The following is a 15,072-nucleotide window of genomic DNA, read 5'->3' as shown; positions in this document are numbered from 1 at the left end:
TCTTCCTGAAGTTGAACTTGATTGAGAGCTCATTATACTAAAACACTTTTGGTGAAATGTGTACATCATTCAGAGCCTACTCATTCCATGTGTTCAACCCAATTTGAACTTCACTGGGCTGGAGCTTTTTTATTTTGGTCAAGAGGTAGGAGAAAAATGTGATGTCCTTTTCCTAAACGATAAGCAGAGAAAAGCCTCTGGCCAGAAACTAGAAAGACCATAGATTTTTTTTTTTAAAGATTTTATTTATTTGACAGAGAGAGATCACAAGTGAGTGAAGAGGCAGGCAGAGAGAGAGAGAGAGGAGGAAGCAGGCTCCCCGCAGAGCAGAGAGCCTGATGTGGGGCTCGATCCCAGGACCCTGAGATCATGACCTGAGCTGAAGGCAGAGGCTTAACCACTGAACCACCCAGGTGCCCCGACCATAGATTTTTTTTAAGAGCCAATCAGCTCTAGAGAAACATCACTTTAAAGAATCTTGTTAAGTGGCTTAGAGATGAAGCGCATTTTCAAAAACATTTGGTCTCAAGAAATAGATTGAAAGTAAGGATGTACTTGGTCAATTGAGGGCTAAGGGAAGGGCAGGTAGGAAAGTAAGTAGGGCTGGAAGGAGACAGACCAAGTATAGTAGATGCAACAGAAACTCTGCATCGTCTTCTTTTTAAAGCATTCTTAGTGCCTCTGAGTCTACTGTATTATGTATAGAATCCTTAGAAATAAGGAATATACCATGCTAGAGAAGGAAGACCTCTACCAGGTCTCAGAAGGCCTTAAAGAATAAGCTCTTCAGTCATTTGATTCCAGAACTAATAATGTCATTCACTTATTCTCTCTTTGATTCATTAATTCATATTTTCAAGAACTATTTACTGAGTACCTATTCGATTCCAGAAAGTCTTCTAGAAATATTCATAACCCACTTAGATCCCATAGTCAGGGGAAGTCTCTGAATTTTAAATGATAAAGAAGAGCCAGCCATGAGAGGGCTAGCAGAGAGAATATCCCAAGCCAGGACAGAAACCAATGCAAAGGCCCTGGAAGCCTGACTAGGCACGTGGCCTTTGTGAGGAGCATAAAGAAGGGTGGTGTGGCTAGAGGATCATGATTCTGGATAGCAAAGCCTGAGACTGGAGAGGAAGGAAGGGTAAAGGCCACAGGGCTTTGTGAGGGGACTCACTACCACATTTCCAGATTCCAAATAATGAGGAAAAGTACATTGCAATGGAGAGTTCAAAGTTTTGTTGAAGCCCATCTTCACATGTTAACCTTGCATCATAGTTCAACAGATGGAAATGACAGGGCACTCTGACCTGGTGATATGAAGGTGTCTCAGGGATGCAGGGAAGCCACAGTGAAGCTGCCCGGGAGACCCCTCCTCTGCCATTCTCTTTGTGTTAGCCAATATATTTGCATTTGTTCTTACAGTTTTGATAGGGAAAGGTCTAAAAGGCTATGTTTTACCAACACATTCTCCTGAAGTTCTGCTATAGGACAGGAAGGTCACATTTCAAAAAGGGACACAACAGACTAATTGGCCAGAAGTCTGCAGCCCATCTGCACATGAATGGGCTGGAGATACACTCTTGTTCAGGAATGGAGAGGGCTCCCTGTTCCCTTGGTCTCTTTCCTCTACCTGGTGTACTTTGGCCCTTGCATTTGAATTTAGAAGTATTAAGAAGAAAACCACAGGCCCCAAATGGGGTCACTTAGACCAGGTTCCCAAGCGGGGCTTAATACCTGATCTAATTGCAGTTTTAACCTCCCCCTGGAAATGTAGTGTAAATTGGTCAGTCAGGAATTTTTCAATGGGCCCTGAAGATTCTACCTCAAAGGCCCTCTTCATTCCCCAAAGGAAGATGAGGTAATTTGCATGATAAGACCTCTTGCTTTTCCCCTTAGAAGTGGTCTTGGCTGAAACAGTCTTTTTCTTTTGCTCATAACTTTCTTGCCAGGCCCTCCTTCTGTAAAAATCTTCCATTTTGTATACCTCCTTAGCTCTCCCCTCTACTTGCCAGATGGGATGCTGCCCTATTCATGAATCATTTAATAAGGCCATTAGATCTTTAAATTTTATTACACTGAATTTTGTTGTTTAACAGAGAGAACACCAGTATGTGTTTTCTGGGCTTTTGGTTTTTCTTGTAAGTTTATGTCCAATACCTCTAAAAACGTGGCTCATCTTCTGGACACAGAAAAAGGATGGCCACTTTTCTCTAGGAACTTGTCTAAGTATGGTAAGTGTGTGTGCTTCTGGAGAAGTTCCACTGATCATTTCCTGCTTGGACTATATGAAATGGTCCAGTTTCACTCTTCTGCATGTGGCTGTCCAATTTTCCCAACACCATTTGTTGAAGAGACTGTCTTTCTTCCATTGGACATTCTTTCCTGCTTTGTCGAAGATTAGTTGACCATAGAGTTGAGGGTCCATTTCTGGAGAAACTAGGTGGAGAAGAAAGGAGGAAAAAAATAAATAAATTTTATACACACACACACAGTCACGTACATATATGACTGGTGAATAGAATAGGGCCACACACTTGATTTTGGGTGTATTTTGATCTATTAGAAGAAATTGCCTCCCCAAATTTTAAAGAAAGAAAAAATATATATATACAAAAATAAGGGTAAACACGATGAAGGGATGGAATATGACTGTAAAGATGAAAATTTTAAAAGATTCTAAAAAAGGAATCAATAAGAAGTTGGTCAAAAAATGAAAAAAGAAAAAAAAAGGAGAGAATGATGAGGCTGGAGATTAGAACAAAGCCATGTGCTAGATTTAGGGTGTATTTGATCTGTTAGAAGAAAACTGTATCCCAGAATTTTAAAGAAAGAAAAACTTATATGTATACAAAAAATACAAAAAATAAGGTTAAATACAATGAAGGGATAGGATATGACTGTAACAATGAAATTTGAAAAGATTTTTAAAAACTATTGATAAAATAGTTTAAAAAGGTTAAAATAAGAGGAAAAACTAAAAATAGAATAAGAAAAATTTTTTTTTTAATTTAACTTTGAAAGACTACAGAATCATGAGGGAAAAAGTCATGAATTCTATGTGTTGTATTCTGTAGCTCTGAAGTTTTGCAGTTCTCATTGATCAGTGAACTTGATCTTGGGTGGATATTCTTGCTGATCTTCTGGGTGAGGGGCCTGTTCAGTGATTCTCAAATACCTTTGCCCGAGGCGGAATGGCACCGCCCCTGCCAGGGCCAAGCTAAGTAATCTGCTTGGGTTTGTTCTCAGGAACTTTTGTTCCCTGAACGCTTTCGTACTGCTTTGGAGGAGGAGAATGAAAATGGCGGCCTCCCAATATCCGGCCCAGAGGAGCCAAAAGCTTGAGGCCCTACTCCTCAGTGCGCCCTCAGAGAAAAGCTGTCAATCGCTCCAGTCTCCCTGGTCTCTGGCCGCGCTCTGTGCTCACCAAGCCTGTGACCAAGTGTTTCTCTCTCTGGTTTGGAGTCTCCAAACCCAAGGATTCCTGCAGAGCACTCCCAAGCCACTCCCTGGGGGATGAAGGTGAGTCTCCCTGGACCTGCCATTTGTGCAGTCCGTGCTGAAGAGCAGTGGCCCGACTGTGCCTTGGATCATGGTTTAGGTAACCCCGAGCTGAGAGTTCACTCTTCAGCTCTATCTCTGCAATGGCTTCCCCACTCCAATACCTGGGAGCTCTGCCACACTCAGGCACCCCTAGTCTTTCTGTGACCCCATGGGTCCTGAGACCACACTGTCCCTGCAAGGGCTCCACCCCCTGCTTAGCCTCTGGAGAGACGTCCCTCAGTGGAGCAGACTTCTAAAAATTCCAATTTTGTGGTCTGCTGCTCTACCGCTTGCCGGAAGCCGGCCTCTCTCCTCCATGCAGTCTATCTTCCCAAATGTTGCCTTGGATTCACTTCTCCGCACATCCTACCTTCCAGAAAGTGGAGGATTTTCTGTTCCTAAGATTGCTGCTCTTCTCTCTCCTGTTGAGTTTGTAGGTGTTCCTAGTGGTTTGATAACTATCTAGCTGAACTCCTGGCACCTGGTGATACTTAAGTCTCCTTTCTTGTTGTGCCCGAGTTTTCGCGTCTGAGAGACCACCCAGGAGCCAACACCAATGTAATCACACGAGGGTTTATTTGGCAAGCTTAAGCTTGGGCCCAAGTATACCCAAGGCAGCAGAGTAGGGACTTGGACCCTGAACCAGACTACAGTCAGAGTTTTTAAAGGCAGAGTAGGGGTGGACTCAGCGATGAGTGAGGACAAAGGGGTATTCAGAAGGGCTATGAGGGTAAAGAAGACTGTCAAGATATTGGAGGCCTGGTTATTATCAAGCCAAGGCCGTTTTTCCCTCTAGTGAGGCACTAACATGAAGACAGTTGGGAGTTTCCTGGTGGAATGTCACATTCCTCCTATCAAGCATCCTTGTCAGTGAGATTGAGCACTGGGACATTTGTAAACGGAGGGAGACTCCTGTCTGGAAGGATTGTGATTTCTGCAAATTAACTATTTGTTCACACATACTACTGAGGGGAGGGGAGCGGGTGGAGAGGGGGTGCAAGGTGCCAGCTTTTGCTTTGTCAAGATGGCTGTACTATGTCAGGGCTAGACTCGAGGTGGGTACAGCCTTGTTTTTCTTGGCCTCCACACTTCTCCGCTACCTTGCTCCTCTCCCAGTATCACTTACTTTTGAGGGCATGCTTGTCTCCTAGTTTAGCCCTGCCTTTGTGTTATCTAACAACATTTATTGATGGTGATTGGAAGATTACTCTAGGCATTACACTAAAGATCTTAAAGGCACTATCTTATTTAATCCCAACAAAATTATTACAGTTTTTATTTTATGTGGACAAAGTCACTTCAAACCATCTTTAAGAGCTAATTCTATCTGATATAAACCATTATGCCATATCTAGGATACTTTCCTCAGAAATTGCAAAGAAGGTACTTAGTGGATCAGCCAGGATAGGCTAAGTAAGGTATGCAGCAACAACAAATAATCATTTTACTACCTTAAAACATGTATTTCCCATCATGTTACATTTTCATGAGACGTTACCTGAGGTTGCTGCTCTAGCCTATTCTCTCTCCAGGACTCACCAGGGTTGACAGAGGAGTTACCATCTATACTATGGTCCCAGTATATCGGTAAAGGAGAAGAGACAGGGTAGAACATTTTATGCTGGCTCTGAAAGCTTCATCCAGAAGGGACCACATCAGTTCTGTTCATATTTCACTACCCAACTCAAGTCCAAGAGAACAGGAAATAAAATTGTACAATGAACCTGGAAAGAGAACAGGAATATTTGGTGACAAGCACTAGTGACTACCACAACGAGGTATTCCCAAAACAAAAGATTGAAAGTCTCTTTCAGCTTTTAAATTCTCTCAGTTCCAATTACTTCTTAGCGAAATTTTGTAGAATGAAGTGTGGATTTTGATTCTGTTTCTTTAATGCTTCATTAAACTCTTTGTTAACCATAGACTTACTAGCTCACCTCTGCTAAGAAACAAAAAAAACAAACAAAAAACACCAGTTTCTTTCTATATCCAAATAAGCAAGTAGAATGATAAGGATATATACTACTCCTAACCCAATTATGTCCATCTTCTCTCTCAGAATGTCTTAGCTGTATCTACTATACAGCTAAGAGATGACACTTCAGTGAAGGAAAAGGTGTGTTTACCTCAGGAAAGAGTGTCTTTATGACACTGATCTGCTCTGATGAATCCACTAATGTGAAATTTCTGACCCAATAGGCAGTGATTGCACAGCTCTGAGACTCCTCTCATTATTCATGAAATATGTGCCGGGCAGTGTCAGTGCTCTCCCTGCAGACTCACTGCCAAGCAATTACTCATTTCCATCACTTAGCTTTTTTATTATTATTATTTTTCAGTGGGTGTCTATATATTCCGCACACTTCAAGAAGCATAGCACAGTCCCAGAATGAAAATGATGCTTGTCTTGTTTGATTTTAAATAGAAAAGCACTTTCAAGTCCTTAAAAATTGATGTTGTTTTAAACTTTACAATAAGCAAGAGGGGAAACTGGTAGCTGCAGAAATAAATGGAGAGCAATCAGGAGCATTTCCACTGTTATACATATTTGCTACCCAAGAGCTGCTGGAGGAACTATATTATATATCCTGATTTATTTCCCTGACACCCCCCAGGAGCCCTTAAGAGGAACAATGAACCAGAAATGGGAATGGAGCCCTGGTTGCGGTCCTTAGCCAGAGGCAGCAGTACTCATGGGCAGTGGCCCATGCTTAGAAAAGGGACAGACTCCAGGAACCATGTCCCTTTTTCATCACAAGGCTTCTTGTAACGTCCTTGCAGACATAAAGTCTAACATTAAAGCATGACTATCTTTTGCTGCTCTGTGATATCATCTGTGCAGAGCACTTGTAGCCCTGTGGATACCGAACTGAAGAATATTCCAACTCCAGAAGTTGTGCCAGAAGATTTTTGGAAATGATGAAACTTTATTAAATGAAAAGTCCTCAGTCCTAGGCTCCAATCCTCCTCTGTGGACAAAATCTTAAATTCTGTAGTCAATTATAGTTGTGGCCCTGGCTCTTCTTAGTCCCTGTATCTACCTGTTCTCGTGTGAATTGGTCATTCATCATTAAAAGGGCAGAGTCTCTTTCTCCATTTTTTTGAATGTGAGCTACTGTTATGATTTCCTGGGCCCCTAGAGTGTTTAAAAATGATGGTGGGCCAGTTTTAAACCTACATCTCCAATGTCCTTACCTGTTGTCACTTGACCTCTCTTACACACTTGCCGTCACCATGGGAATGTGTTCTGGCTAGCCTGCTGGAAGGTGGAGCAGCTCCAGACTGCCACAATTGTCCCAGCCAAGGCCAGAAAGAATAGCTAATAGCCATCTGACCCTCGAGACATATGAGCAGGCCCAGCTAAGATCAGCAGAGCCACCTAGCCAAAACTCAGCTGCCCTCAGACACATAGGTAATGCATGTCTGTTGTTAAACAAGTCACATCCTGTCCTATGGGATATCACATCCTATCCTATGGGATAGACTCCTATCCCATCAGGAAATTGTAACTTACTATTTTTTCCATTCTCCTACACCTCACCAAGATATATTTTATTTACTTTGATCTTTAAATTTTCTTCAGTTTTTTAATTTTATTCCACATATTATTATAAAGTACATAACATTATACTGGATGACATGGTTAATGACTACGGAACCAGAGAACTTGCTCTTAGGGAACTCTCATTCTAACATAGCAGTTCTCAGTATTTTTTATCTTGACTTACTAAATGGATGGCACTAATATGCACAAGGCACTCTCAAGAGTAAATTTGGAGTTATGAGCAATTCTTAGTGAATTTGCTCCTTCTCTACGCATGTTTCCTATATCCAAGAAACGGCACTTGAAAAAGCTAGTGAATCTAAGCATTTAAAAAATTGAAACATATCGTAGATGTCACCCTACATCATTTGTATGTTGTTACTTTACCTGCCATTAGTTATAAATAACTTATAACACAATTCACTGCTGATTGCTATATCCTGGGTTTCGATATCCCAGATAAGAACAACTGGCCCGGTGAAGGGAGCATGCTGACATGCAGGTATTAGCCGCGATCCAAAGCACAGTGTAGGTGGCTTAGCAGAAACACAAGCAAGGGATCGTGGGGCGACTCAGGAAGGAACTGCACTTTCCAATGGAGGCACCTAGAGAGGTTTCCTAGAAGAATCAACATCTGATCTAAACATGGGCTTTGACTGAGATTGAATCACTTCATTAGCAAGAGAACACTCTTTATCCATCTCCTCCAAACCCAGACGTCCCCCAGTCGTTTTGGCTGGGCTCAGTGGAGGTTGCAATTTCAATCAGAGCAAAGAAATTGGGCATGATTGGCTCATTTTACTAAGACAGGTGATGGGGAGGCAACATCTCAGAATGTGGAGCTCTCAGCCCAGCCTCCCGGACTCTGTTGCTGTGCCCCACCCCACCCCCAAAGGATGTTGGAGGAGTCCGCTTCCCTCACTTGCATTTCCAGACAAAAGGATGGATAAGTCAGGTCAGATCCACCAGTTCTCTATCATCTGGTTAACAGCAGACCTGGGACAAACATGGCTTTCTTCTCCCTGGGCTAAAGTTCTTTCCACTTTATTGAATGTTTGATGATCTTTAGAAGTCCTTTACAACCCTGGCTTCTGACTCATGTTTTCTTTTGAGTCTTGCCTGCCAGTCTAAAGGCAGGATTTATAGATACCATCCCTCCCACTCCTGCTTTTGAGGACCAAATCACAGGAGTCAAAGCTGCTTTTTACAGACAGAGGCCTTAGGGATTCTAGAGAACTCTATTTTAAGAAAAACGATTTCCCTGTTTCCTCCTCCCATGCCTATCCTAGCAGAGTGTGATCTTTCAGCTTTGCTCTACTGTATGGTTTTCCCATTATGTCATGGCAGAGAAATGGGAAACAGTTGCCCATTGGCAGAAGGTGGTACAATGAAAGCAATAAAGTCCTACAGAAAGTATTGCATAATGAAGGTTTAGAAAGATGCATTCTTTTATGGAGTTTGAAAAAAATTGGAGCTTCACTGGCAGATGGGGAAAGAGTATGGAGCCTTTGCTCCCCTCTAGGAAAGTCACAGTGCAGATTTGTAAGGTTTAGGAGCAAAGCTAATCCATCCTCTGCAGTTACCAATTGTTTTGAGGAACAACTGCTGGCTCAGCCCTATTGGAGACTGAATGCTTGATGCTAGGCATCAATCTGTAGACTTAGAGAATATGTTGTTACCATTATGGCATCCCACAAAGCAGTACTTCTGACCAGGGAACTCAAGAACAGTGTGCTGTGTGATATACCAAGCCATAAAGTTGCCAGCACTCCATCATCAAGTGTGAATGCTATGCATGATACGCCCCATGAGCATGTGGCTCGGATTTTCATGGTTTCTACTTTTGCTACATTCTCTCCTTTCTTTCAACCCACCTTGAGGGATTTATGATGAGTTCCCTATGACCAGTTGACTAAGACAGAGAAATTCAAGCTTGCTTTAAAAATGGTTCTACATAAGCTGGCAGTGTCTGAAAGTAGGAGGCTGTTACACCATAGCCTCACTTGGGGTGGGGGGGAGGGGGGAGCAAAGGACAGTCTGATGAGGGGATATTCTGTCAGCAGGAAGAACTTCTGTGCAGCACACCGGGTTATTTATTTTTATCTAGAAGGAGAGAGAGCAACATATGGAATTATATCACTTTAAGGACAATGACTAGTGGTTTGGTTGGATGGTCAGGAACTTGGAAGAATACCACTTAAACATTGGTAGCAAGGAGGTCTAGGGAGAAGTCTGTGGAGAGATCTCTCAGAATAGGCAAAATATGAAAAGGTTTTTTTGTTGTTGTTTTTTTGGTTTTTTTTTTTTTTTTTTTTTTTTTTTTGGTCTCACAAAGAAGCTTAGTGATCAGTTGGGTAAGATGACCAGTTCTGTGGCTCTTGGTCAGCCTCTTTTCTGAGCAACACCTGCCCTTGCCCATTAAGCTAATAAATATGGTGGCCATGTCAGCAGGAATGGGGGTTAGGCATGGACTCAGCAATGTGCATTTCCACTCAACAAGGCTACAGCCCGTGCTCCAGGTCCATCACCCCTTGCTAGCTGTGCACCTACAGATGCTGTAGCTTCACAGGGAAGACAGCCTTCTGTGGGTGTCTCCTTAAGCTCCTCCTTTGTTGTTCCAGTTTGGTGGTAGGAAGCACTGGGCTTCTTGTGTTTCTCTTCAAACTCTGACTTCAGAACCTTGCCAGTGGTCATCCAGAGGCTGTATTAATTCTTTCCCTGATCCTTAAACTTCCACTTCCCCAGCAGGGGGCCACATTTGTATAAAGTATAATTTCCATAATAGAAATATTATGGCATATTATGGAAATACAGTATTTATTTTATTTATTTATTTTATGAGCCATAAAATATTTATTTGTTTAACTTATTTTATGGGCCATAATACCCATGGGGCTTTGTTTCCTTGACTGAACCCTGGCAGGTAAAAGGGGATTAGGGAATGGCTATGTAAACCATTCACTGAGGCCTGTGAAGATTGCTTAGTTTTTCAGGAGATGACTTGTATATGCAGTTTGTCCATAGTCTGGAAGGTGAGGATCAGGATGGGATGGGCTTCCCATGTGTAGAAAGAAAGAAAAGGAAATACTCTGAATCCAAATAATGTTAAAGGCTTACTTTTGATAGTGAGACTGCATATGATTTATGTTTTTCTTTTTTCTACAGCTATATAATTTCCAAATTTTTTAGAATAAATATACTTGATCTATTACTTGATGAGTGGAAAAAAATAAACTTTTCTTTAAATAAAGTCAGGAAATTTATAGAGTACAGGTCATTTGGTAACTTACATTCCTACTAGGGCATAACATTCAAGCCACTTGTTAAAGAGTTGAATTAATCAGTTTGCACCCAGTGTCAGCTATAGTTCAAAAAACACCCTGATTTTTAGGACCTCAAACAATAAGTAAGACTCACAGGGTGTATGTAAGGCTCCTCCAGCTACAGGACGAGGCTTCATAAGGCTGTAAGTATGGTGGTTTATTGTAAGAACACATAAGACATTACAATTGCTAGACTTTTTAGTTGTCCTAAATTTTATGGAGGCACAGAGTACATGGGCCTGGGTTGAGGTTCTTCTGGCTCTGACACATCACTTAGGGACTTGGGGGAAAGTTATGGGTCTTTACAGAAATACTTTACTAATTGATGGTTCAGCATCTTTCTTCCTGTGGTTTTCTGTGTGTGTGTGTGTATGGTTGCTAACAAAGAAAATTAAATCATTTCTAAGAAAAAATTAATCCATCTCATTCTTCATATATCACAAATATTTTATCTTACAGGCATTGAGAAGCAATAGTGAGCTTTGAAACAGGAACGTAAACTGTTCAAGAGTGAGGTTGAGATTAATAATGAAACACCCTGGAAATGGTACAAAGAGAAGAGTCACAGAGGCAGAGAAGCCAACTAGGCTGCTAGTAGAACAATGTAGGCAAGAAATAGGGAACTGACTCAGGAAGCCAGCAAGAAAAGCCAAACATTATGTTAGAGAAACTAATGGAAGTATTAACATAGTTAGAAACCTATTGGTTTACTTTTAATGAAAAGCTACATTTCTGTTGGCAAAGAACAAAGAAAGGTCTACCCTGCTTTTAGGCAAACGGATGTGGGATTTACAGTGCTATGGATTTGTTAATAGCAGATTCTTCCTTCCCGTCTGACAAAGCGAACAGATGATGCATGATGAGGGGAAAGCACAGATCACCAGAGATTAGACTGTGCTGCCATAACAGCCCCCAGTCCCGGGGACTTAAAACCACACATCACTCACACTACATGTCCATCAAGGTTCAGCTGAGGGGTGCCACTGTTCTAGGGCTCGTCTCCAGGACCAGGCTGAAATCGCAGCCACCATCTGCCACCACTTGCCTTTCACTGGAGGAGAGAGAAAGAGATAGCGGCCAGCCATATAGCAGCTTCTGAAGAACCATCTGGAGTGGAACATGACATTTCATTGGCCATAGTGAATCCTATGGTTCCACCCAATCTCTGAGGAGTGGGGAAGTGTAGTCCTACTACATATCAGTCAGAACCTTCACAGAATCTTTCTGTAAACAGCACTAATGTCTACCCCATTGGTTATGGCTCATGGTTGGCAGGGATATCTTAGCTGCCTTGAATCTCATGAACTACCCAGAGATCAGGAAACATGATTTAAATTAAGACCCCACCTGCTGCAGCAAGTAGTGATGCTATTAATTCCCACAAGCTCAGTTAGGAAGCCCTCAGGTCTTAGCTATTTATAGTTGCAAACACCCAAGACATTTCCTGACAGATTATGGGAGTGGAGTACAGTAATAGTCTTAGTAGAATTTCCGTTCTGGTTTCTGTCTTGTCAAAATCTTCCCTGCGGTCTACCTAGGGCCTCCCCAGCCATACTCTGGGCTTGTGCTTCACCTTCTGCCCTGCGGCACACGGCGACTGTTAAGCAGCTGTCCTCTTCTGCTGCGGGGAAGGACTTGCATCCACAAGGCATTTTCAGTGCAGCGGCAGGTGCCGGTGGAGCACTGGGGAAATGGGCTGTGTGGAAAACTCAGGGACTTAATTGAATTCGAAGAATACACTCTGGATATTCTGGTCTGTAGTCTTCACAGCCCTTTTTCTGCTTGCCGGAGAAAACCTATCTACTTTCACGTGCTCTGCTGGCATTCAGGATTTATTCTCTGCACTTTCTACTAGATCCAGTGGCCATCTCTTATCTCCTTGCATCTTCGCTTTCTATTAACTGGAGAGAAGATGGTCTTTAGCAATAGTTCTGCAGTCTTTGCCAGAAATGGACAATAGAAGTAGTGCTAGAATGACTGAGGGCCTTAAGACATCCCACATGCTAGCCTCTACCTTCTTGGTATCTGCCAGCCCTCTACGTAGGGATCCTTACACTTTCCTGAGGATAACAAGAAATCAGGTTATTGGATAAAATACAGATTACCCATCATAGCCTGGGGAAGATGTGAATCCGAAGGTCTGGATAGAACCCAGGAGTCTGATTTAAAAAAACACTTGAGATGAATTGTACTGTCAAGCAAGTTTGGGAAATACTAGACTGTGTTTGTTCCCTTCCTCTTGCAATGCTTGAATATTTTTCAACTTCACCAAACAAAGCTGCAAGTCTGGAGAATAATACCACCAAGCCTTTCTCAAGTAATCTGAACTCGATCTTCTCTTTCCTAAAGTTTTTCAGCCTCAGTATATTGAGTGCACTTTCGTAAAGTTTTGTATAATGCTGGGCTATTGTCCTCAGGTGCTATGCTATGTATGTTTAGCTTCTCCCTAAAAGTATACATTCTCTAAGGTCAAGGATCGTGCCTCTACTTTATCTTCCTCTCTCTCCTCCCACATGTAGTGACACTTATCCATCTTCCTAGCTAGCTAGCTATCCATCCATCCATCCGTCCATCCACACACCTATCTACCTATCTCTCCCCATCAGAGTGGAAACACCTTGAGAGCATGAAGATTGCCTTGTCCACAGCATTTAGAACTGCTCCCAACATACATTAGGGACTCTGAATAAATGAGTTTTTACTTGTGGGTTAGATTAAAAAGTTTTGAACAAGTCTGAGACATCTCAAAAGTCATAAGGTTGCCTTCTGTCTTCATGGTGCTTTATCAATATGATTATTCCCTTCTCTCCTCCTCCTTGTCTCTTTCCAGTTCCTGTCCTTTTCTTCTGTCTAGATTCTCCTAAAGAGTGTTTTCACCTAAACTAATGGATAGAGCAACGGAAGCCCAGAGGTGAATACAAGTAGTGTAGAGTTTGGACTTTTGCCCACCCACGATCTATTTCTCGTGCTTTTGTTGACAGCAGTCTGAATCTCCCTCAGGGAACTGTCTCAGTCTCTGTGCTGAGGTAAGATTATCCCAGAATTGACCAATCCGCATATTCCTTGGCTTCAAGACTTATTTCAGAAATGGCTGTATGATCTCTGCGTCTAATCAAGGTTTAGGATTCGGGCTGGGACTCTGGGAAACACTGGATCTAGTCCTGCGGAGGCTTGCTAGCTGGAAGAGCTAGAGTTTCCAGGAGCCTGACCATGGAAAGTGCCTGCCTGAGATTGAAGCTAACATGGCACAGAACAGGACAAAGGACTGGCCTGGGAAAGAGAGAGGCACAGTGTGACACCAGGGCACAGGCCATGGGAGTGTGAACCAGAAGGAGAGGCTATGGGACACATGTTCTCTTTTACCTCACATAAGCACCCAGACACTGACTGTATGGGGGGGCACAGTCCTCAGGGCAGGCTGGGTAAAGAAGACAGCTTTCTTTGCAGGAGACATACTGCCCAGGTGCTCTGCCCACACACGGCCAGGCCATCCTCTTGCCCTCCTTGACCAGTATCTTTCACGGGGTTTCCTAAGTGCCCTCGCATGCTATTTTTAGATACTCTGCACTCACGTTGCCACACCGTCTGTGGTCGACTTGTTGCCACTCAAGTCTGTGAGCTGCTCCTCAGATTTTCCATGCGTTACTCTCCCACAGCTGGCAGCAGCTGTAGGGGCTCCATGCCCAATCCACTGGTTACACAGCGCAGGGGGTACACGTAGTAGATTACAGAGTTCACCTCCAAGTTTCTTCACCTTCACAAATCCAGGGGACATGCTTCCACCAGAATTTAGGGCTGCTAAAGGAAAATGCTTCTTGTTTTCTCAACCTTGCTGGATGGAGATGAGTCAGCTATGAACTGAAGTCATTGGTCCCCTTTCTTCTCCACAGAGATGACAGCCTCTGGACAGCCTGTGAGGAGACATGCCACTGAGAAGCAGACAGCAGTCTCCTGCCACTGGAGGAGATAGGCCATGAGGACAGCCTGGCTCACTGCTCCACTGACTGGAGGAGCCCGAAGTGGCCTGAATGTCGCCTATGAAAAACAGAAGGAAAACATTTCAGCACCCAAACGGAGAGGATGAGAAGGTAAGAGAGAGCAAATAGAGATTGTTTTGCTCTGGTTTTGTTTATAGCGTCTACTCCTAAGGAAACTGACAGCAGCGATCCCTGTGGAAGTCTATGGAACCCACTGGATGGAAATGCAGGCTGAGATACAAATGCCTGGCTCATTTCTTTTCTTCTTTCCTTTTCTCCCCTCATATAATGACATTTACCTCCAATTGTTACAAAAAGTTGCTATAAATCGTTGTTTTCATTTGAGAAACACCTTGAAGAGACCAATCAAAAGGCCACTTTTCCACATCTTAGCTGTTGTGACTAATGCTGCAATGAACATGGGAGCACAAATATCTCCTTGAGGTACTGATTTTATTTACCTAGATATATACCCCAAAATGAGAAGGCTGGATCACCTGGTAGTTCTATTTTTAATTTTTTAAGGACCCTAATAGCTATGCCAATTTACATCCCTGCCATCAGTGTACAAAAGTTCCCTTTGTGTTCGTTGATGGGTGAATAGCTAAAGAGGATGTGGTAAATATATGTAATATGCATATATTTATAGATCTCCATCTAGATACAGACACACCGTGGGATACTA

This window comes from Lutra lutra, chromosome 13 (genome assembly GCF_902655055.1).
Source record: "Lutra lutra chromosome 13, mLutLut1.2, whole genome shotgun sequence".
In the NCBI taxonomy this organism is placed as follows: Eukaryota; Metazoa; Chordata; class Mammalia; order Carnivora; family Mustelidae; genus Lutra; species Lutra lutra.
Note: the sequence above shows the minus strand (reverse complement) of the source record.